The sequence below is a fragment of the Mesoplodon densirostris genome, chromosome 7 (assembly GCF_025265405.1).
Source record: "Mesoplodon densirostris isolate mMesDen1 chromosome 7, mMesDen1 primary haplotype, whole genome shotgun sequence".
In the NCBI taxonomy this organism is placed as follows: Eukaryota; Metazoa; Chordata; class Mammalia; order Artiodactyla; family Ziphiidae; genus Mesoplodon; species Mesoplodon densirostris.
The window spans coordinates 121,269,217-121,292,629 of NC_082667.1; the positions used below are offsets into that span (position 1 = coordinate 121,269,217).

General features: G+C 43.9%; 1 protein-coding gene across 2 annotated transcripts in view; it reads right to left on the reverse strand.

Moving 5' to 3' along the window:
• The window catches only part of PRDM10 (PR/SET domain 10), an 87,477-nt gene extending 65,937 nt beyond the window's left edge, over window positions 1-21,540 (reverse strand). For both annotated transcript variants that reach the window (XM_060103669.1, XM_060103668.1), the window contains exon 1: window positions 21,441-21,540. The gene's annotated coding sequence lies outside the window, so the exon portion shown is untranslated. The remainder of the gene's footprint in view (window positions 1-21,440) is intronic.
• Between the last annotated feature and the right edge of the window lie 1,873 nt (window positions 21,541-23,413).

Consider the following 23,413-nt stretch of genomic DNA (forward strand, 5'->3'; position numbering starts at 1 on the left):
CCAGCGCCTCCCCCTTAGGCCTAGGGCAGCAGTGTGCACGGACAGGAAGGTTCTCCTGGGGCAAACAGGCAATGGCTGGGCCCAGAGGCTCTCTTGCCAGATGTACAAGCAATTGCTTGTTTTTGTTTGCTTCACCTTTCACCTTTCTTGGAATGAACAGGTACAGCTATCTGGTGACTTTTACTGACCCAAGTATAAAAAGAGCATCCTTTAGGAATACTCACATAGAAATCCGTCTCCATTTAAAGGAATGCTGCTTGAGCTTGCTTTAGGTTAGTTACACTGGAATACGAACGCAGCCACTGGAACCGCAACTTGCATTTGCCGTACTTAAATGAGAGCAGGCTTGGGATTCAGACAGCCTGGCTTAAAATCACAGATCTGCCACTCTTAGCTTTTGACAATTGGTTTACTCTCTCTGAGCTTCAGTGTTCTCAACCGTAGAATAAAGAACTGAAGGATATTAGCTGTGTAATAGTAGAAAACAACTGTAACTAATGTACACAATACAAAAACACCTTTATGTCAAGAAACAGAAAGGACACCTTCTGAAGTCATATTTAAGATTAGATTCCACTTGGTAAGAATGATTTTACTCTATGTAGAGAGGGGGAAAAAAAAGAAGAACACGTTCATTAAAGCACTAACTTATAAAAAGGGAAAAGACAGATTATGGGGAATCCAATTCTATGACACAGAATAATAGACTTGCAGAACTAGAAGAGAGATTCCAAGCCCACAGTTCTCAAATATGTTCACAAGACAGGACCACAGTGTTCTTTGCCAAGCACCATGAAATATTAACATACATTTTTTTTATGTCACAAAACAATATTAGCTAACATTTGTATAGCACTTACTACGTGCCAGGCATGTTCTAAGTACTTTACATGTATTAATTCATTTAATCTTCACAATAACCCATGAAGCTGGTACGTTATTGTCTCTACTTTATAGGTGAGGGACAGAGAAAGAGAGAGATTAAGTGATTTGCCCAGGGTAACAGAGCTGGTAAGAGCTATTATGTGGCAGAGCTGTGATGCCCAGAAGCCCAGGCATGTGGCTACTGAGCCCATGTGGTGGCCACCATTCCACCCTGCTTCTCGTTCCATAAACTAAGATTACTTGACCTGTGTTAAGATTCCGGCATAAATGGCTCCATTATATGAGCTATATAAAAATCACATCCAAGCCCATTTTATAATTTTTTTAAACTATCAGATTAAGCAAGACTAGGTATTCCCAAGTTTTCCACTAACTGTTTTTGCTACTTGTTCATTTGTCACCTCCTAGTGCTAAGGTGATTGGCAGTAATAGCAACAAAGAGTTAATGAAATTTCATGGGACAGAAGCTCAAAATAAAGAAAATTCTATCCTTTATTTATTTATTTTTTTGCGGTACGCGGGCCTCTCACTGCTGTGGCCTCTCCCGCCACGGAGCACAGGCTCCGGACGTGCAGGCTCAGCGGCCATGGCTCACGGGCCCAGCCGCTCCGCGGCATGTGCGATCTTCCCGGACCGGGGCACGAACCCGTGTCCTCTGCATCGGCAGGCGGACTCTCAACCACTGCACCACCAGGGAAGCCCTATCCTTTATTTTTATTTGAATGAAAAAACACCTTGGTCTAGCTCTAGAACACTATCGTTTCGGGGGAGGGTACTTTGGGAACCACTCGTCTCGGGCAGCTTCCATTTTACAGAAGCTATCATCCAGCTCAGCACTGTGGCCATGGCATGCCCGAGGGAAGACAGTACTCAAAGGCCAAGCTCAGGACAGGATGTGCCACCGTGTGCCAGCACCAGTCTGAGAAGTATCACTCATCGACTCCTTCAGCTGATTTAATGTCACGACAGCCGACAAAGTTGTTTAAACCCATATCCTCGTGATTCAGAAGACATAACAGGACAGAATCACAACGAGAGCTCTGCTCTGCACAGCTGATCACCACCGCACAACTGAGGTGCTACAGTAAACATGAGAGCTATAAAATCAGACCAAGCAGACTGGAAATAAAGGGCTTCTACTATATCTAAGTGCCCATCGACAGATGAATGGATCAAGAAGATGTGGTACATATAGACGATGGAATATTACTCAGCCATAAAAAAGAATTGAAATAATGCCATTTGCAGCAACATGGATGGACCTAGAGATGATCATACTAAGTGAAGTAAGTCAGACAGAGAAAGATAAATACCATATGATATCAGTTATATGGGGAATCTAAAATAGGACACAAATGAACTTATCTACGAAACAGAAACAGACTCATGGACTAGAGAACAGACTTGTGGTTACCAAGGGGGATGGGGATGGGAAAGGGATGGAGTGGGAGTTTGGGATTAGCAGATGCAAACTATTATATAGAGAATGGCTAAACAACGTCCTACTGTATATAGCACAGGGAACTATATTCAATATCTTATAATAACCTATAATGGAAAAAATATGAAAAAGTCTACATACATATATGCATGATTGAATCACTTTGCTGTACACCAGAAACTAATACAACATTGTAAATCAACCATACTTCAGTTAATTAATTAATTAATTAAATGTGGGAAAAAAAGGCTTCCACAATGTTCACTCATATAGAATGGCAAGCTGAGATTTTACATTTCATTGATTTCTGGAAGAAATAGTTTTGGAACTCAGAAGGGAAAAAAAACTGAACTTGGTTCTAAATGGTGAACAGGAACTGGTAGAGGAAGTAACAATGGACAAATAACAAACGTATACAGATTTCAACACAAATTCCTCATTCTTACTGAAAAGGGGAAGCCCAAATAATCCATCCCATAGTTTCTCAATTTTAAAAATTCACAACAAATTAGTATTTCCATTGAGAAAAAATGAAAATGAGAAGTGAAAACTATCAGCAACACCCTCTCCTTGCCCAGCAAGGTGACCCACGCCCCAGCAGACACTGTTTATTCGAGCTTCACCCCAGCTGGGGGCCGGGGGAGGGCTAGCGCAGGACCAGCCTACAGTTCACAAAGGACCAGGTGACCACAGACAGGGTGATGACTCACCCACAGTCCTGGGTCTGGTCGGCCTGAGGTCCCTCCGTTTGTCGGAGCCCAGTTCCATCTTAAGGGGCTACTATGGCCCCAGCTAAAGAGCTCCTGGAAACCTACAAGTGAGGGCAGAGTAGTAGGACTAAAATATCATTTTTTAATTCCATGAGGAAATAAAATAAGCACAATTCCAGTGAAGGGAAGTACACCAAAGGAACTAAAAGCTTCTGAGAAAATAATCAGGGAACAAGGCTTTCAGAAAGGCTTTCAACAAATTGTTAAAATTATAATAATAAACTTTTGACTAGGTTCCAAATAAAAAAGGGGTGTTTAATTAAGCAGTTATGGATTTGGAATATTTCCGTATAAGCAGAGAGGTCTAAGGGTAAAGATAAAGGATGAAGAAGTGATCATAATGGGGTCCTCCAGGTATTTCTACCGATGCCATTCACATTTCACATTTGTTATAAATGTTGGCAATGAAGCAAATAGTGAAATGCACAAGACTGCAAAAAAACTCCAGAGAAAATTTTATGCCACTGGGGAAAAAACTCCAGAAAAAACCTTCAGAAACTGGGTCGTGAGCAGGGGAGAATGGCAGATAAGTGTCGGCATAGCTACACTTTTAATATTATGAGATTGAACTATCTGTTACAGTCTAAAAACTATTGTAGAGGGACCTCCCTGGCGGTCCAGGGGTTAGGACTCAGTGCTGTCACTGCCGGGCCCCGGGTTCAATCCCTGGTCAGGGAACGAAGATCCGCAAGCCGCACAGTGCAGCCAAAAAATAAAAATAGATAAATTAAATTAAATTAAATTAAATTAAAATAAAAACTATTGTAGAATATATCCTAAGTAACTTTTCCTAATTTGTCTCTGGCCATAAACAAGGACAACACTGTGTAACCAGAAGAGAGCTGAACTAAGGTTTTTTAAAAAACACAGAGTAGAAAACACAGGATGACAACAGCAAGCAAGGAATGAGGTCAAACAGGCCTGCAACGGTCACCTTGGCCATCTCTGCCTCTCCATTTGTGTCCCTTTGCCTTCCACTTCTCCCACAGAAATCTCCACATTAGGCAATGATTCCTCCTACTTTTCTTGTGCACACCAAGGGCTTCAGAGACTATCAACTAAGGGTTCTCGTCTTTGAAAGAAGGTTATTTTTTCCAGTCAGGGCTGTGGCACTCCTTTCTTCATGCCTCAAAAGAGGCATGCAAGCAAATCTTTCTTTGTGTCAACCCAAGAAACACGGGCTTTATTTTCCTAGTTCAGATAAGAACTTTTTATGCACCAAAAAAAACCAAAGATTGATCCTCCCATCCCATTTGAGAGTTTGTCAGCAATGCATTCGAACCCCATCAAGTCACTCAAAAGAACTCTTACCATTCACTCAAAGAAAAGAAAAACCTAGGCTAAGGACATGCTGGGGGTCTTAGCCTAACAATTCTACATTAATATCATTGAGAATTCAAAAGGAGTCGGCACTCAGTGGGAGTTCTAAAGAATGATAGACCTTGACGTTTGCCTTTTCCTTTTTACAGAGAATAGCTGGTTGGCTGGTAAAATGCGAAGGCAATTCCAAAGAGGACCCTATCAGGAGTCTTCCATTCTGCTCTTACAAGATTTCAGGTGGAAACCTTAAACCGCGGTGTATCACCGGCCTACAGAGAAGCACACAGATCATTAGTGTCTGACCTGAGGGGTGTTCACAAAGTAAATGCATGTGGGTCAAGGAACAGAAAGCCACCAGCGTCTGCAAGCCTTGTGGCACCTTTCGGAGAGGCCATCTGCCTCCACCGGCCTCCACCCTCTGCCCATCCTCCGGCAGGAGGCAGAAGGGCCCCCCACCCCACCAAGCTGACTCCAGGCTGGTCAGCAGTCTCTGCAGGCCTACAAGACACAGTCTGCTCCTAGGTTTGACCTTCCGGGAGTGGCAACGGAAATTTCTAGGTAGGTGTTTCCTAGGGAGCCTCTTCCTTGGTGGGCCCGGAATTCCAATTTTTTTCTTCCCAGCAAAGTGAAACTACCAAAATCCCACTCTGCTATTCAGCTGCTTTTGGCATGACTTGTTGGCCTGCTGGCCAGCACAGCCTAGTCAACAAATAGCTTGAGGGGAAAACCAGAGCCGGGCTTCAGGCTGCCTCCTGGCCTCTGGGACCCTGGCCCCTCTGTTCTGATAGCCTTCGCAGCCCTTCACCTGGAATGTCTTATCTCTCCAGCCCCACAAAGTAGCCTAAAGCACTACCTGCTTCTCTTGTCTCTTAGCCCTTTCCAACCAGCTTCCCAGCCTCCTGGGAATCAGAAAATGCTCCAAGGGCAAAAGCAGGTGCAGAAATCCAGGCACAGTTCAATAAGCATCCCCTCTCTCCTGGGTCTGACCATTCAGAACTGGCTGCCTTGGTAGGAAACTGAGGGCAATCCCAGGGGTATGAGACTGTGAAAACATTTCCCCTTTGACCTTGTGACTGTGTTTATCAAAATCTGAGAACTTGTGGACACCAGTAATGGTAGCCCCTGGTAAGAAAAAAACTGTCATATGACACATTTGATATGACAAAGTATAATCAAGATACACCCAGAATCACTAAATAGGTCATTGCTTCATCAAGGAGCAGAAAAGCAATGAGAAAGCTTCGGAATATAGGCAGTATCTCAAAATATTGTGTTGTTATTAAAATGTGATTCTTCCAACTTTGAAACTGAATATTCCTTCTTCATACACTGCAGGGGAGGAAACGTCCCCAGTCTGACCCAAGCCCAGGGCTCTCCACCTGGGCTGCTGGGCAGCCTGTCCATCTGGTCCCCTCAGGGGCTGCACCGCTCGGCCTGCTTCCCCACACCCACTCCTCTGCAGCATCACTGCTCCCTCCCTACTGGAACACTCACATCAGCAAATGTGCACAGTATCTCCTACCTTTACTGTGCACTTTTCTAAATGTGTTATATTTCAATAAAATGTTTACAGTAAAAAAAAAAACTTTCCCTTGGGCCCACCTTCCTGCTCACCTACTTCTCTCTGCTGTTCTCACACACAATAAACAGCTGTCGAGCCCACCTCCACTTCCTCGCCCCACATTCCCTCCCCAGTTGGGCTTCCACCCTTGCCAACACACCACCCTGCCCCCCTGCGAGGCTGCACCTTTTAAAAGTCTACAGCCAAACCCCAGGCTCCCTCCAGGTTCCCAGCTCACTTGACCTCCAGAACATTCACACCCTCCTTAGGCTCTTGTCTCCACCTCCTAACACTAAACTGTCCTGGTTCCCTCCCACCTCTACGGCACCTCCTTCACAAGCTCGCTTGCTGGCCGACCTCTAAAGGCTGCGCTGGCAGACCTCTCCTCCTTCTAGCTTTACATGCTCCCAGGGCTCAGGCCAGTCTTCAGGGCTTTTGCAGTGGCTCCACCTGGATGCTCTGGCCAGCACTTCAGATGGCCACCTCCTCCTCCCTATTCCGATTTCAGGGTCTGTGTTACCTCCTCAGCAGGACTTTCCTGCTCCCTGTCCCCACGTTGTTCTCCTTTCACACTCTGCAAAGCATGTACCATCAATTAAGTGATGCACGCATTTTGTGCAGAGTCTGTGTTCCCTGCCACCCGCCACGGGGGAACGCAGCTGCACGAGAGTGCCCTCATCCAATGGGACAACGCAGGGCCCTCAGCACCTGAAACCCGGCCGACAGCAGAGGGTCATCAAATGCTTCTGGAATGAACGCGTGGTCCAGCCTCCTGCCTTAGGAGGGAACCGCTTTCTTAACAAAAACACTCTTAGGATGAATTCCCATAAACAAAAAAATGTGTCAGCATTAAAACGATGGTGCACAACTACTTCCACAGTTAAGAAATTAAGTATATGTAGGATATCAATGTTTATAACTGAACTTTAATGAGCTGGAAAGAAAAAAACCATGGAGGGGGAAAAAGCAACTTCCTCGAGACATTATCTAGTACCATAAACTAGCAAATCCGAATATTCTGAGGGAACTTGAACTCACGCCAGCTATAAGACTGCAAAGGTACATGGAACTCAGCTGCTTCCCAAATCAAAATCAGTCCTTATAAACACAGAGTACACTGGGCCAAATATCGTATTAAAGGAAATTCTCTGAGAAGTCCACTTATTACAACCCAAGGAATAGATCTCGACGCCTGACTGTAGGATTTCTCAAGTTTCTGTATGCATGACCTGTGTCATGCCCATGATAGCACTGTCACAGTAGGTCAGATAGTAAGAGGAGCCACCCTCACAGTGGATAAACCCAGGCTCAAGGTGGCACAGCCAAGGCTGGTGGGAGGGCAGTTTGGGAACTAGAATGTACATCTCTCCCCTCCCCTGGGCCTCCAACCTGCTTTAGTTAACAGGATGGACAGAGGTTCAGGGGTGACCATCAGAGCTGTCGGAAATCACACCTGGACAGTCCTCCCTCATGGAGAGCCGTGGTCAGTCCTTACACAATTCCTGGTGCCTTACCAGGACCTTCCGCTAGCCTACTCCCACCCCACGTCCCCTTCCCCCATCTCTAGCATGGCGGCATGAACAGAGCTCCAGAGTCAGATGGTCTGGGTTCACGCTCTTCAGCCACCATCCACTCACTGCGTGACCAGAGACAAGTCACCTCACTTTCCAAGCCTTAACTCCCTCATCTATAGAACAGGAACAACAACGAGAGATCCACTTGCTAAGGTCGAACTATGAAATAATAATGTGAAACCATGAAATCCATGAAACAAAACACCATACCTGGCACTTGGGAAACACTAGCAGACGTTCATGGCTGTGGTTGTCCCAGTTACTGATATTAATTATTAAGACACCTTAACAATGCACGTTCACTCCTAGGGTTAAGCACCTCTGGCTCTTCACCTGCTGTTGTGTAAGTGGAACATTCTTGAAATTCAAATCATACAGACTGTAAACTCTCCACTAACAGGACAGGTTTTCCGACTAAGAAAATCTACAGTATATGGAGCTTCAGAATTATAGTTGAACATAGCTTATGTACCCTCAACTTCAGCAAAATATTAATCTATATCTTTAACACTGGCAAGATCTTTTATGCCCACTAACTACACAAAGTTGCCTTTGTTAATGATATCCTAGTTTCTATTATGCTCATTTTTGTAGTATACTTTAATCTCAATTTCATTCAAAATTCTGAGATAGCAACAGATAATAGCAAGTGTTGGTGAGTAAGCAGAAAAACTGGAACCCTCATATACTGCTGGGTAAGAATGTAAAATGCTGCAGCCACTATGGAAAACAGTCTGGCAATTTCTAAAGGCTAAACGTAGAGTTACCAAATGACCCAGAGATTTGTCGCCAAGATATAATAAACCCAAGGGAAATAAAAACTTATGTCCACATAAAAACTTGGACATGAACATTCATAGCAGCATTATTCATAATAGCCATAAAGTGGAAACAACCTAAACATTCATCACCTGATGAACAGAGAGATAAAATATGGTACATTCATATAATGGAATATTACTCAGCAAAAAAAAAAAAAAAGAAAAGAAATGAAATACGGATACATGCTACAATAAGAATGAACCTTTAAAACTTTGTTAAGTGAAAGAAGCTGGTCACAAAGGACCATACATTGAATGATTCCATTTATATGAAATATGCAGAAAAGACAAATTGACAGAGATAGAAAGTGGATAAGTAGCTGCCCAGGGATTGGGATGAAATGAAGAATTAAGGGGTGATGGCTAAGAGGTGGAGTTCCTTTTGGAGTTATGAAAATATTTTAAAATTGATTGTGCTGATAGTTGTATAACCGTGAATAGGCTAAAGCCACTGAATTGTACGCTTTACGTGAGTGAATTGTATGGTACGTGAATTATATCTCAATTAAGCTGTTGGTTTTTTTTAAGAAAAAAAGATGGGCATTTAAATCAATGCAAACCTTCTAGGAAGCAATTTGGCAATAAACATCAAGAACCTTTCTATATTGGGAGATAGATACAGAGAGAAAGAGAGAGAATAATACTTGCCACTGGAGCAAACATAAGGGCATTTCTGATGAGAACAGCTTGAGAAAGTTCCAGAGCAAGAAAAGTTGAGGATATGCTCAGGGACTGTAAGAGAGAAAAGCCTCAAACCATAGTTAGGATGGACCTACAAAAGACTTCAAGTTGAAGAATTACAATTCCCTAAGTTTATAAACTGGTTTTATCAGATTCACCTAAGGACCTAGGCAAAAAGACAAATTCCAGAGTCTCACCCCTGAAATTCTGGATTCTCTCAATTGCAAAGGTAGAGGGGAAGAGCAGGAAGCTTTGTTCATAAACCTCTCCAGATGATTCTGAAGTCAACCAGATCTGGCTAAATCTTGCACAGCAAGGGAAGAAAAATATTTTATCATGGCAATAACACCTTTTGGAAAATCATTCTAGAAGTAACATGAAGGACGGATTATACTGAGGCCAAGAACTGCCTTCAGGAAGCACTGGGCAAAGATTAAAGCTCTGAATTCTTATTCCAACTTCATGATATTAATAGTTATTCATAGACCTTTAGTGTTCAAAGTCACCTTCTAAAAAAGAGATTTTTTTTGTTAATAAGCAAAAATTTAGCAAGAATCCTTACACCTTTCTTCAAAATATGCAACTTACCAGCTTCTCTCATATGTTTGTGGTGTGAATGTCTTAGAATTAGGAAAAGGCTGTGTGGTTGTTAGGTCAGGTGGTCTTCCTTGCCAACCAGATACTCTCACGCACATTTGATTTTCCAGCTTCCCTTCACCACATGATAACAAGCAAATCCATTCCGTGCACTTACCAGGAATATTGGAAATAAGCTTTGTATGCAAATATGGATTAATGGGGAACATCCGAAGACTGAAAGATTAATACAAATGACTCATCGAATAATACTGAGCATCCGTGTTTTCTGACTACGGATAATGGATGACACAGCTCTGAGCACAATCCATCCAGCTCCCTTTCTCAACAGTAGCATTTATTCGCAAGAGAACTGGCAAGGATACAAATACAATCTCTGGCCCAGGCGCACCTGTACACAGAAAGCTATCTGGTCCACATATCGCAAGCTCTTTGTTGAATGAGCAATTGCAGTAACTAAATAGGAGACTTGCAGGTGGGTCTTCTGGGGCCCTGAAAGCCTTTCTTACAGAGGGTTCTGGGTGGTAACCTTGACTCGACAATCACAAATCCAGGTTCAGATAAAATACTAGATAATGTTAAGAGGCATAATCTCAAATCCTAAGCTGTTTCCTCAATAAATTCAAGCGCTTTAAAATGTTTTAACTGGAAAAAAAAAGAATATTAAAATTGCTTAGAAGAAATTATTCTAGGGCACAATTTTCATAATTTAACATTTTGGATATAATACAAGAGAAGACAGTGTAACTACTCGTTCACTCTACCTCAACTCCTGAAATAGGCACAGGCTTTTGTTCAAGCAGACGGGACCATGGCTCTGCCCCAGGACTAAGAAGCAAAGTGACACTGGTTTGAAGTAATTCCCTTTGTATCCAATTCAGTCCCCCTGTGAACAGGTAATATGGGCCTCATCTTCCGTTCATTTTCAAATTCTCATTCCTCAACCTCAACTTGTTTGCAAAGTTAAATATGAAACACAGAATGGTCAAAAATAAGCATTTAATTAACAAGATGGTGAGCCCACACAGATGACATAGTGGAGCAGTTACTGCCTTCATAAAAGCTCTATATTAATGGCATATAATTAACATTATAATCTAATTTCAACCTCCTCCATCTTAATAAAACTACTATAAAAGGCCAGCATCCACCACTGGCCTGGTATTCAGAGGGGTCTTCTACAAGCCAGGACGTTTCTTACAGTGTTTTCTCAGTACAGAGTAGTGGGAAAATACTGGATGTGAGACAAGTAAAAGTTCTTTATCTTGACAACTGGAATAATAACACCTGATTTACCTAACTCAGGCTCACTGTTAAGATAGAGTGGGATGTTTGTTACAGTATACTACAGTGGTATAGAGTGTATTCCAAATGTTAGTAACTATTTAACTCATGATGCTAAGTATTAGATCATGAAGGTGTCTTATCCAGAAAAGTCTTCTTTCCAAGTAAAAGACAATTTAATACATTTTCACTGTTAAACAATTCATTGGGGAATAAATATGTCTTAACTGTAGGCAAGGGTTCTCACAACTAATGTATTTCACTAGATAACATGTGTATTTCAACTTTAAACGGATAGAATTTTAAAACTACGTGATTAGCACTTTCTCCCATAAAGAGAGACATCCCATTCCTGTTTAGAAAGCTCAGCCGTATCTACGCTTTGCAAACACTTACCAGACCACTTCCTTCAGATATAGGTTACACGTCAAATTAGTCAAGACCACAAAATCAGGGTTTTTTGTTTGTTTATTTATTTATTTTGGGCTGTGTTGGGTCTTTGTTGCTGTGCGCGGGCTTTCTCTAGTTGCGGCGAGCGGGGGCTGCTCTTCCTTGCGGTGCGCGGGCTTCTCAATGCAGTGGCTTCTCTTGTTGCGGAGCACAGGCTCTAGGCGTGTGGGCTTCAACAGTTGTGGCACACAGGCTCAGTACTTGTGCCTCGCGGGTTCTAGAGCGCAGGCTCAGTAGTTGTGGCACATGGGCTTAGCTGCTCCGCGGCATGTGGGATCTTCCCGGACCAGGGATCAAACCCATGTCCCCTGCATTGGCAGGCGGATTCTTAACCACTGCACCACCACGGAAGTCCAAGACCACAAAATTAGAATCCCCTAACAGATGCAGCTCTTTATTTTAAAAATCAGCATATTCATAGTTCAACTGATTGAAAACACATACTGTGGAAATTCAATGTTACTTAAGCAAACAACTACTGGCATAGTAATAATTATGGTTATTGCCGTTTACTGAGTTCCCATCATAAGCCAGGCATTGTGGCTTATTAAATACTCAATTTCACTTAATCCTCACAGCAACCAAAAATTATTACTTGTCCAAGGCCATAGCGCTGATAAGTGGGATTTGAACCCAGATCCCTTTCACTACAGAGCTTAGACATCTTTTCCCTTCTCTGCTGCACAGCTTTCCTCCCAGCAAAGCTGCCAGAACCCAAGCATGGCTCCACTATGCTGTCTCCTCGGACTCCCACCAGATGATGCAATCAGTAGGCTAAGCTGGATCTCAAAGGAACCAGGGGAGGTTGTAATTTACCAAACCCGCAAACAGATTTAATTGAGCAAATTAGTCAATAGCCAAAGCTAAGGTAACTACAAAGCTATAGTGAAGGGTACCCACTATAAAAATTGAAATGATAATCTTTTAAAACACAACAGTATTTATTATATGCCTATTCTGTGCCCAGCATTGTTTTAGGAAATGAAGAACACACTAGATATTATTAAAAATACCCAGCAGAGAGGGAAAAAAATATAATTTATTTACCCTTGTGCCAAAATAAAGCTACCTGTGTATAGAACATAACAGCCCTCAAATATGAACTGAATCAACTCATATCAGGAAAATTAATTACCCCAAATATTCTTCCTGGTTCTCTCATGTGTATCAACTTCTCTAACAGTGGAGTCGCTGGGCTTTGGTGTCTGCTTGTCTTTGACTTTCTAGGTAATGCCAAATGGTTTTCCTAAGTAGTCATACCAGTTTCTATTCCTACCAGCCACGTATGACTGTTCTATTGCTCAAAAACTTTGGGACTTGGTATTGCCGACTTTTAAGTCAGGTACACATTTGCCAACTTGAATTTAGGCTCAAAGCAACATGGCACTGTGGTTGTAATTTGCACTTGCTTGATTATTAACAAGGTTGAACACCTTCTCATATGTTTATTAGACATCTGGATTTCTCCTTATCTGAAGTGCCTGTTCTAGACTTTTGCCCATTTTTCTGTTAGTGCAGGTAACATCTTAAATTAAAAAATCTTTTAAAAAAAACCCTTTTCGAGACTGAGGTCATGAACACATTCCCCTATGTCAACTTCTAAAATTTGTACTGTTTAGACTTTTTTTTTCTTTTTTTTTTTTTTTTTAAGATGTTGGGGGTAGGAGTTTATTTATTTATTTATTTATTTTTGCTGTGTTGGGTCTTCGTTTCTGTGCGAGGGCTTTCTCTAGTTGTGACAAGCGGGGGCCACTCTTCATCGCAGTGCGTGGGCTTCTCACTATTGCGGCCCCTCTTGTTGTGGAGCACAGGCTCCAGACGCGCAGGCTCAGTAGTTGTGGCTCACAGGCCTAGTTGCTCCGCGGCATGTGGGATCCTCCCAGACAGGGCTCGAACCCGTGTCCCCTGCATTAGCAGGCAGATTCTCAACCACTGCGCCACCAGGGAAGCCCTGTTTGGTCTTTTATTTGCCATGCTTCCTGGGTCATAAATCAAGTGTCTGAATGTGTGTGAGACTGTTTCCGGACTCCTTGGGGTGTTCAGTTGGTCTACTGCTCTAACCCGGTGCCAGGATCACACTGTCTTAATTATTTAGCTCTTGATCTCTGGAACAGAAGTGTTTCCAACTTCTTTTTCTTTTTCAAGAGTGTCTTGCCTTTTCTTGGGCCTTGGCAAAATTTCATCAGCTTGTCTAGTTTTTTTCAATTTGCTGGGATTACATTAAATCCATAAGTCAGTTTCCAAAGAATCAATGCCTTACAATATTAAATCTTCCAATCCTCAAACCAGTGTCACTCCATTTATTTAGAGTTTATTTGGAGTCACTCAATAAAGTTTCAGAATTTTTTCTGTAAAGGTCTTATACATATTTTGTTAGAATTAAAATATTTCTCCTACAGTTTATAACTGTTGAAAAACCACAAATCAGAAAAAAAGATATGATTTTTAAATGATGTATAAAAAGATATAATTTTTTGATGAGATTCCTAAGGTTTGGGAAAAGTATATATAAATATGAATATCAACTTTCTTAAAATTTTTAAATGAAACAAAGTTCATCAAAGCACAATTACTGGGCTTCCCTCGTGGCGCAGTGGTTAAGAATCCGCCTGCCAATGTGGGAGACACGGGTTTGAGCCCTGGTCCGGGAAGATCCCACATGCCACGGAGCAACTAAGCCCGTGCACCACAACTACTGAGCGTGTGCCCTAGAGCCTTCCAGCCACAGCTACTGAAGCCCGCGCGCCTAGAGCCCATGCTCCACAACAACAGAAGCCACCGCAATGAGAAGCCTGTGCACAGCAACGAAGGCCCAACACAGCCATAAATAAATTAATTTTTTTAAAAAAAGCACAATTCCTGCTCCATAATTTAGTTTTAATTCTAGAATTATTGTTTTATGGTTATGTCATATCTCACTTCAGAGGGTTTAACATACTTGAGAAAACTTGTGTGTCACATAAACAAGTCCTAAACATTTATTAGTCCTTATATTTATCAAATTATGAAGTACTGGAAATCCAGAATACTTTTTTTTTTTTTTTGGCCGTGCTGCACGGCTTGTGGGATCTTAGCTCCCCGATCAAGGATCGAACCCAGGCCCTCGGCAGTGAGAGCACCGAGTCCTAACCACTGGACCGCCAGGGAATTCCCCAGAATACTTTCAATTCATCAACTTCAAGAGAAAAAGAATAAAAGAGAAGATGAATAAACGATGAGTAAGAGGCTGAAATCTCATAAATATACATACCACTGCCTGGGACCGAGGAACCAGACACCCTGCTCCCGCCACCCACATCATTCACTAAACTGCCTCCTTCTTCTCATTTGTAAAGTAGTTACAACACCGTTCTGTCACTGTCGCACAGTAAGAATTAAATGTAAACAGGTGTCTTAGAAAGGACACTTAAAAGTCAGTCAAACACAAAGCAATAATTAGTCAAAGGATTATAGTTTTCCTCTATCAGAAGAACATGATAATAAGGGTGCCTATAATCATGGTTTGTGGCAAGACTGAAAATAACCCCTAACGGATTGGCCTCAAAATCTTCAAGCAATGCCAACAAAATGGTGAGATTTGCATCCAAAAATAAGAATTTTGAAGAAAAGGGAGGAAAATTCCAGAGCTCACTTTAATGTCTTATGTTAATTGTATTCACTCCTTTATTCCTCCTAACATTTTAGAGCCCAGTAAGTAAAAGGCACTTTTGTACTGCATTCTGTATGAGGGGACTAAAAAATATCCAAAGCTTCTAGGAATGTACAATATGTTTAGGAAGCAAGAAATAAGCACAAACAGTTGCTATGCGATACTAATTAAGCACTCGATAAATGTTACAATTATTACAAAGCCGTACAAAAATCCTGTAGGGCATTCAGAGACAAGAGGGATCCCTTTCAGGTAAGATGTTCCACCTCCCTCCCCCACTCGGCTTTCACCTGGCTCCAGGGCAGGGCAGACCGACACCTGTTTGTCTGTATGGCCTGTGAACTAAGAATGGTTTTACATTTTTAAATGGTTGAAAAGACAAAAGAAGAATATTTTGTGACACATGGAAATTATATTACTTCAAATTTCAGGGTCCATAAATAAAGTTTAATTGGAACATGGCCATGCTTTCACACCAGGGGCGGAGAGTAGTTGCTTCAGGGACCATCTGGCCCACAAAGCTGAAAATGTTTACTGTCTGGTTTTTTGGTTTGTTTGTTTTTTGTTTTGGGGGGTTTTTATTGGGGGGGGGCTTGAAATGCAGCATGCGGGATCTTAGTTCCCTGACCAGGGATCAAACCCGTGCCCCCTGCATTGGGAGTGCTGAGTCTTAACCACTGGACCACCAGGAAGTCCCTATTATCTGGTTCTTTACCAAAAAAAGTTTACTGACCACCGCTCTAGAAGGATGGATGGGGTTTTGGTGGGCAGAACTGGGCAAGGAGGGAGAAGTGGGCAGAAAGGAACAAACGTTCCATTTGAGAAATGAAGGTGTGAAAACATGAAGGAAAACCCCAGAATTGCAGGGACAGTGAGAAGACTAGTTTGGCTGAAGCAGAATATCCAAAATCAGTAAACAGTTATTGAGCCATTTATACCACTGTGGACAGTGATAACAGGCATTCTCACGTGGGGTCTTTGAGGCTGGTACTATTATTATCCCCATTAATAATTAAGAAACTAGATTAATAATTTGATAAAGAAACTAAGGCTCACAGAAGTTAACTAATGGGCCCAAGATCACAGCCAGCCAATAAAGCTGAGCTCTAAATCTAGGTTCCTTTGCCCCCAGAGCCCATGCTGTTAAATTTGACACCGTATCAAACCCCCATATAGGGTAGTAAAAAGAAACACATCCACAAAGGTATGTAAGGGCAAAACAGTCAGTTTTCAAATATAGGTATAAAAAGAATATTTTATCTGTACGTTATGATTCTTTGTGCTTAAAAGGATAGTTGTCCCATGAGCTGGTCCAAAGTGTTCCACACTTAGAAGCAAACTATTGTGGCCTTTTTTTTAATCACAGGAGAAAAAAAAATTATGAGCTTGATTTTTTCAATTTCAAGTTTCTCCCAGAAATATTTCTTAAATCTCTGAAAAAACAGTACATTGTAAAAATCAGTAAGTGGCAGACCAAGCTGGGGAAAATTCAGCTGATTATGCTTAGCTCAACTTTTTTTTTAATGGATTATGTGCTTAACAGATGTCATTTCATTATTTTAAGTTCAAATGATTAATTGAATATATTTATTCAGTAACAGTTAACTCAATTACCTGGAAATGGTTTTGAGATTAAGGTATTCTTCAAAAGAATAATAATGCTTCTGTGAGAGCCATCATAAGCACTAAAAGAAATCAGACACATCTACGTATAAGCAGTGTCTATTGGCTGAAACTATAGAAACAAAGAGATAATACACTGTATGATGACTTACTGCCACTTGGGCGCACTCCCGCCCATGAGACTAAGCCTAAGGCGGCTGTTCAGTGAACAAATCAGGCAAGCCACGCATGCAACCCATATACATAATTTTAAATCTTCTAGCAGCCACATTTGTTAAAAGTAGAAACAGGCAAAATTAATTGCAGTAATGGATTTTATTTAACATGGGATATGCGACATATCATTTCAACGTGTAATCAATATTTTAGATATTGAAATATTTCATTTTTTTCATACCAAATCTCAAAATCTGGCATGCATTTCACACTCACAGCACTAGCCATATTTCAAGTGCTTCACTGCCATATGTGGCTACTGGTAACCATACCGGACAGCACAGATCTGAGGGACAGCAGGAAACAGGCCAGACCATGAGAGCCAGACCGTGAGAGTGAAGGATGTGGGTAAAAAAAGCGAGCATTTAGCTCCAATGTTCTGATGCTGAAATAAATGAGTTCAACTAAGAAGTGAATAACAAACAATAATAGACTATTTTCCCAATAGCAATCTGTATGTTTGGAGTTCTTAAAGCGTTGCACATTACTGATTTTATATATATATATATATATATATATATATATATTTTTTTTTTTTTTTTTTTTTTTTTTTTTTTGCGGTACGCGGGCCTCTCACTGTTGTGGCCTCTCCCGTTGCGGAGCACAGGCTCCGGACGCGCAGGCTCAGCGGCCATGGCTCACGGGCCCAGCTGCTCCGCGGCATGTGGGATCTTCCCGGACCGGGGCACGAACCCGTGTCCCCTGAATCTGCAGGTGGACTCTCAGCCACTGCGCCACCAGGGAAGCCCCCTGATTTTATAATTTTATAATGAGTGTCTTCACCACATTTTTAACTAGTCTTGCTATAATTGTGACTTGGTATAATCTATAGCCTCCCACCTCCCTCTCCGTTTCCTCAACCTCAATTCTTTTTTTTTTTTTTTTTTTTTTTGCGGTACGCGGGCCTCTCACTGTTGTGGCCTCCCCCGTTGCGGAGCACAGGCTCCGGACGCGCAGGCTCCGGACGCGCAGGCTCAGCGGCCATGGCTCACGGGCCCAGCCGCTCCGCGGCATATGGGATCCTCCCAGACCGGGGCACGAACCCGTATCCCCTGCATCGGCAGGCGGACTCTCAACCACTTGCGCCACCAGGGAGGCCCTCAACCTCAATTCTTTAAAATATTTCAAAGTTATCCAAAAAGAACCTACTTTCAGCTGCTTTCCACAACCTGAACATTTAAAATCTACACAGGTCTAGGCAACAGGAAGCCCAAAGCTACTGACGGACTTTGGAAAGGGAGTGGAAATAATGTTTCAGTACTAATAGTAAAATATCAGTGTCACAGTAGGGCTGCAAGGAAGTAAACTGGAAAAGCACCACGTCCACATAAGTCCTGAACTAGGCTTATAACTTTGAGAATAAAAAAAGGAAGGAGGCCAGACACCCTTTAGCAGTAATTCATGTAAACAGTATAAGGCCAGAGAGGGAGAGGAAGGCTTCAACAGAGAATGACCAATATAATAGAGTCAGAAAAAGCTCCCGCCTCACCTTCCTGCCCCTACCCAGTACCCCTGGAGAATCCAGTGGGACCATTCTGCAAAGATTTGGTTATAGTAGAACACTTCCTTTTTCTTAACTCGCCGGCCCCTTCTAGACACGAGACCAAATGCTCATTTGCTAATCTATTAAAGCACCTATGATAAATGTAAGCAATAAATTTATTGTTTAACCAATAAATTCTGCTTGTGAAAACCACACAAAAGGCTGGGCAGGGTGTGTCTACACTCTCTGGGACAGAGGTGGGTGGGGGAAGACTGTATGTTTTAGTGGCAATAGGTCAAAGTACATCAGCATTCTTTTTTTTTTTTTTTTTTTTTTTTTTGCGGTACGCGGGCCTCTCACTGTTGTGGCCTCTCCCGTCGCGGAGCACAGGCTCTGGACGTGCAGGCTCAGCGGCCATGGCTCATGGGCCCAGCCACTCCACGGCATGTGGGATCCTCCCAGACCGGGGCACGAACCCATGTCCCCTGCATCGGCAGGCGGACTCTCAACCACTGCGCCACCAGGGAAGCCTAGCATTCTATTTTAAAACAAACTCTGGCTAAACAATTCCAACATTGCAATGACAGGGTGTTTAACAGTTTATCATTTGCACCAAATGAAATTATGCAGTTACCATGTGTTCACCAGTGCTTAAAATGTAAAATTATTAAGGAAACCAAAATTACAGTTCAGTATTTCTCAACTCTTGGAACAGTTCTGCTTGTTACTCAGAAACCTATCCCATTAGGTTACCTATGATAAATTTAAACAGTAATCAATAAATTCTGCTTGTGAAAAACAGTGAATCAAATTTCATAATTCCTTTAGTTCAGAGCATTTCATGATGCCCCCTTCAAGTAATGGGGAAAACTACTGAAAATGGAAAATCATCAGTGACGTCATTGGGTACCTATTTACATTAAAAAAACAAAAAAAACAAAAAACCTAGATGTGAAAACCACATATCATGTGCCAAGTTTGTAAAAATGTTTATATGCACACACAAAAAAGATTTGAAGCATACCAAAACATCAGTAGAAATTATCTCTGGTAATTGTACTTCAGCTAATTTTTACTTTTTATACTGTTCTATATTTTCTATGTCTTCTACAGTGATCATGTACTACTGTTAAAACTAGAAGAAAAAAATAAATTCAGACAAGTGGCAATTGAGGCGGTGCCAACCAATTTAGGATTACACTGGATTGATACACTATCCCTTATACCATCAGAATCTCTTATTAAAAAGCACTGAGGGCCCTTGAAGACGTGGGCTTTGCCTTATCTGTAATACATGGACGATTATATTCACATCTACAGTACACTATACAGTATTATATTCACATATACAGTACACTAACGTGTGGTGGAGCATGCCGCAAAACACTAGAAAACTAAAAATGGCTTATTTAGAAAAAGACAGCGGTTTAGCGCCCTTGCAAAACGAAAGAGCGGAGCCAAGAGTGGGTGCTCAAGGAATAAAATGAGGAAGAGCCACAGGTGGGAAAAAAGTCTCGCTCCAAAATTTTTAAATACGCATCTATTACTAAATTGTTCTCTTTAAAACGGCTCACTTTGTCAATTTCACTTCATTTAAAAATAAACCCAGAAGTTACTTTGTAAACATATCGGATTGCATCAGCACTGCTTGAAGCATGGCTTTGCCCCAACCAATTTTTCTTTTTTTTTTTTTTAATTTTGCTTTTTCAATTCTAGAGCATCATATAAGTACGGTTCCTCAAGCTGCTGCGGTGCTGGGGATGGAGTGGATGGAAGGATACCAAAAACACGCAATGTGCCTTCCTGCCCTCAAAGAGCTTCCAGCAAAAGGTGGAGGGAGAAACAAAGGAGCGGGTCTGAAGCAGAGGCCGCAGAGCGTCACGAGTGATTTTGTTTTTAATGAACGTTAAGTGCTTTTGGGTTTAAAGAACTTTTGGGGACGATTAGCCGGGCAAAATATGAACGGGCTTCGACGCAGATGGCACAGGGCCGCGCTGGGTGGGACTCCTCACACACCGAACCCTCGACTGCAGACCCCAAACCAGCCCGCTTTGTGCTTAGACCTACACAAACATAGACTGAAAATGGATCGAAACCCAACCAATCCGCCAAGCAAGGCTAAGCACGTACGCACGCACTATTCCAAAGCGCTGCGTACACTTTACTTAGTGGAGGACCTAATACGTGGTCACGGGCTAAAGTGCTTAAGGAAAGCTGACCCTCGGCTAGCGACCGCGCACCACCAACCCGCTCCCCAAAGGCCTCGGGCTCGCGCCTCTGCACTCGACCCAGAGCGCAAGTGGACCTCGGCCTGCGCCCTGCCCACGGCGGACACCATGCACCACGACTGACCCAAACAGGCCACCCCCACGCCCCCCGAGCGGGGCCTCGCGGGGTCCCGGGACGTCAACTTGTGCGTAAGGGACGGAGAACCAGCAATCAATGGCAGGACGGTGGCGCGGCCTCCCAAGACAAAGCAGGGCGCCTAGTCCACGGAGCCCGCCGTCCCCGAGCTCCGGGCCCAGCCGCCGCCCCCGCGCCCGCCGGCCAAGACGGCCCGCCGCACCCCGAGCGGCCGCCCAACCGCCGCCGCAGGAGCGCGCAGGGCGCCCAACTGCCGTCCCGGCCCAACCAACGCGGGCAGGGGAGGAGAGGTGCGCGCGGCCGGCGGAGCGTGCGAGCCGCTCGGGGGTCGCAGGGGGGAGGCTGCGCGCAGGGAAGGCAGGGCGAAGAGGCGCCGGAGCCATGGCTGAACGCAGCGCCAGGAGAGGCTCCTTTAGGGTTTTTGCCCCTTTCCACTTGGAAGGTGCAGATGGTTTGACCCCCCACCCCGAGTGAGGTGCCTCGTCCCAGCCCCGACTGGACTGTACCATCGGGCGGTGCCGCCGGGATTTCTCCCCCACCACCACCATCAAGTCCCCCCCCAACCCGGGTCCGCGGTCGGTTGGCCCCGGCCGGGCTCTGAGACGCGGAAAGAGCTTGGCGCCATTTTGGGTGGGACTAAGCAAAGACGAAACACCCTCCCAGTCGATGGGGTACTCTGGACGCTGGCTTATCCGGTTCCCTTAATCCTTTAGGTACTTACACGATGTTGGGTGAGGGGAGCTGGAAGATCAGAGGGTCCCCGATCCTCTCTCCCTAGGGGTGATGGAAATCAAACCCCCCCGCCACCTCCAGGTGGTTCTTCCCGCCGCAGAGTGGGAGCTGCATAAAAGGCGGGGCCTCATTAGCATAACCTGCCTGGCAACCTGATCTCGGCGTTATGTGATTGGTTGAACTCTAAACTCCATGCCTCGCCTAGAGAGGAGTAACGCTGGGGCGAACTGACAGGCCCAGATTTAAGACTCATGACGAAGATCCTGGGACGCTTATTCAGTCAGCGGAGAAGCTAAAAGGAGATTCACACAGTGGCCCAATGACGGAAGGCCTCTTTATTTCGTGCTCTGCTGTTCGTTTAAAGTCCAATCAAAGAGCGGGTCTCAGGCACCGCTAGCCTGCGTTTGTGCTCTAAGCCAATCAGAGAAGCCGACTCGTCGGTTTCAGGGTCAAGACCGCTCGGAGGGACCGGCGGCGGCGGCGGTCCAGGTGGGGAGTCTTCCAGCCTTGCTGCCCAAGGTTGGGAGGAGGAGCTGCTCGTCGGGTGCTGCACGCCCCCAGACGGCCCGCGTCCTGAGAGCTGCGCCCCGGGACGCGGCGGGCAGAGGGCGCGCGGGCTTGGAGGCGGCTCGGGCCCCGGCAGCGGGCCGGCTTGCGGAGCGCCCAGCCGAGCCCACGCCACGCGCGGAAGCCCTGCGCCTCGGAGCCGGCCCCGGCGTCTGACCTCAGCCCGGCAGAAGCCCGGAGTGCGGCGCTGCGTCTCTCCTCTCCCCTTTACCATGCTGAAAGGAAGTGATTTTCACAGACATGAAGATGTTATTCAACCCTGGTTAACCAAGGGCTTAACTCACTCTTTTCTTAACCTCAGGCTTCCACATCGTACCATCCCTTAAAATTGCCTTCGCAAAGCAGCCCAGTTGCAGAGAAATGAGCTCGGGCTTTGCAGCAAGATGCCAGCTGCAGTTCCCCGCCCCTAATACGAATGGCAACTAGAGCTTGAAGAGACCTTGAGCCTTTGGACCTTCAGGAAGCCGTAATCCTGTCCATGACATCTAACTTGCTACGTTATTTTGAAGATTAAGTGGGATTTACGTGTAAAATACTTAGCACACTAGATCTTAAACGTGTAGAAGTATCAATGATGATAAAATATACAAAATTGCTGAACTATTGGCTAACCAAGAAAGTACCACTAAGCAAAAGACCTAAGAATAGAAAACACGGGGCGGTGGGCGAGCGGAGGATGTAAAATGCATTCAACAATATCCTATTTACTGTTTATTTTTAAAACTGGAAACAATCTGGGAAATTTTGGGAAAACATTGTTTTTAGAATTTCAGGACTGTTGACTACCTTATAAGCAACTTGATGACTAACCCATGTCTTGTTCCTCCATAGACTCCTGTGCAGGCTGTCAGTAAACACTTGCTGAATTTAATTGAAAAGAAAGCACATTTGGGGTCTGATGAGGCAGACCTTAACATTTATAGTGAGAGATGCTATTAACTCTTACCTGGATATAAAGACACATGAAAGTCAGATGCCTTAGGAAAGATGATGTTGATTAAGAGAGTCACTGGAATGTTCTCTTTTGGTGCTGTGAGTAGACAAACAATGCCAGAAGTGGACAGGTCCACGGCCCCTAGAGAGAATTTCCCCCGTTTTGAGATTTAACATTATTACATCCTCTCTGAAGGATTGGGATCATCACAACTGAAGTTTGACCAGAAATGACCGCAAGGAACACAAAAGGGGGAATTGCCATGAGGAATGGGGCTGTCTGGACCGGAGGGCCCAAGTTGGCCTCATGGACTTGGAGAAATTGTCTGAAACTTTATTAGCCATGCAGCTATACAGGATCTTAGTTCCCCCACCAGGGATTGAACCCGTGTGTCCCCTGGAGTGAAAGGGCTGAAAGCGCAGAGTCCTAACCACTGGACCACCAGGGAATTCCCTAGACCT